Here is a 1,982-nt window from a genome sequence, read left to right as displayed (position 1 = left end):
TGAAAAATTTTCTTTTTCTTTTTTTTTAATAAAAAACCAAGTCACCTAAGAGGGGAGTGCCGCCATCAATTTAGGGTGTGAGGGGAGTTGACGTGGCACACGAGGATTGGTTATACGTAAGAGAGGGGACTCCCCTCTTATGGGAGTGCCCCTTACACCCTAATCACGAATCTTGACGTTAATCCAAAACCATTCATCTAGTTTTTTTTTTTTTTGGGAAACTTTATCAACTACCAAACTTAGAGATCGAGACCTTTAACATATATACACACAACCGCAAAACTGTTTTCGACACATCCCTATCTCTCGCACACTCTCTCTCGGTAATATAGCCTGCCGAAGATTGAAGTCCACCGGAGTTACAAAACGCCACCGGAGTTCTCCCAGAATAATCGAAGCACGCCGGACAACTTTCTTTCTCTCCCGCTGTCGGTATACCATCTCCTCCTCGATTCATTTTCTGATCTTGTCACTTTGTTTTTTTTATAATCATAATGAGCACATGAAGGAATTTAACAAGAACAAGGTATAACAGTGGCTTCATTTTCTGGTTCGGTTGGTCATTTTTTTTCATGAAAGAGATGACTGAAGATTAATGTTCTTATAAAATAAAAACCTCTCAAAAATGATATTGTGGATCGGTGGTTTGGTGTGTCTATCACCAACACAAGGGCGCGGGGTCGACCTGGCTCCCTTGTTTGTCGCTGGACATTTTTTTTAATCCCTTCATGATCAGTAAATGAAACCCAAAATTGCTAGTATATAAATGAATTTCTAAACGGCTTATATCCTGTTATGGTTTTAATTTTAAAATCAACTTTCTGATATAATATTGATAATTCAATGTTTATGTTTTAAAAATCATTTTTTTATTATTATTAATGATAATAATAACATCAATTGATGAAGAATTTCATACTAATTTTTCTTTTTATATACAAAAATATTAAAAGAGGACTAGCTTAAAATTCTAGTTAAAAATGTAGTATATTGTAACCAATAAATATTATGATTTTATTCAATCTTTAAATAGTAACGAAACCGTTACGTGTTATTTTAAATATCTAGGATAATCGTTTCCGTTCGTTCGGTTCCTCATCTTTCCTTGTGCATTATCTTCAAGGAATCCTTATACGCAACCACTGTGAGTAGATCTTACTTCTCCCATTTTTGTCACTTTAACTTTTTGGGGTGTATCATGTGTCACGTGTTCATAAGTGTTTCATATTACTTTCGCAACATGCAAACTTAAATGTCATATGTGTTCATGTTTGGTATCGCATTGTTTCGCTATCTGTTTCACATACATGTATTACGTGTTTACCGCTTTGTGTCTCTGTTTCTCTGTTTCGCGTGGATCCACCACCGGTTGACCGGTTCCCCCACGGCCATGGGGCGAACTCGGTATCACCATCATTGTTTCATAGTATCGCTTTTCTCCTCTCGGGGCTTGAATCGCATCATTTGTTTCACTGATTATGTTTAATTATGTCTTGTTACATTACTTGTTGATGTGGATTGATTGATGAATTATTTATTGATGTCACTATTACATTTAATATTGCATGTTACATGATTTTTATTAAATAAAATCAATTAATCTTTTAAGGTTAAACAAAAACAAATAAAGATCTACTCGCCAACTTTTGTTGACCCAAAAACCATTTTTACACATGATACAGGTGAACAGGTACGAAGAGAAGATTGGACATAGGATGTGCCTTAGTTAACAAGAAACGGATTAGTGTAGTTTATTTATGTCTCGTGTTTGTAATTGTTTATTTGAATAAATTGTTTTGTGAAACATTTGTTTGTTATGAATAAATTATTATTTAAAACACGCAATAGCAAGTCATAAGCTCTCGAGCTAACCCGATCATGCCCCGATCACCTATTCCGCTGCGGGTTGGGGTGTGACAAAGGAATTAAAAGATATTCCCGTAGTATCTAAATTCTCAGACGTTTTTCCAGAAGAGTTACCT

General features: G+C 35.2%; 1 long non-coding RNA gene across 1 annotated transcript; it reads left to right on the top strand.

Moving 5' to 3' along the window:
• The first annotated feature begins 275 nt into the window (after positions 1-275).
• On the top strand, positions 276-1,765 carry LOC110917574. The gene is made up of 3 exons (XR_002580666.2): positions 276-432; positions 1,069-1,144; positions 1,683-1,765. It is a non-coding gene; the product is annotated as an uncharacterized LOC110917574 (long non-coding RNA).
• Positions 1,766-1,982: the final 217 nt, after the last annotated feature.

This window comes from Helianthus annuus, chromosome 6 (assembly GCF_002127325.2).
Source record: "Helianthus annuus cultivar XRQ/B chromosome 6, HanXRQr2.0-SUNRISE, whole genome shotgun sequence".
In the NCBI taxonomy this organism is placed as follows: Eukaryota; Viridiplantae; Streptophyta; class Magnoliopsida; order Asterales; family Asteraceae; genus Helianthus; species Helianthus annuus.
The sequence above is the reverse complement of the archived record's forward strand: the minus strand, read 5'-3'. Positions and strand labels throughout refer to the sequence as shown.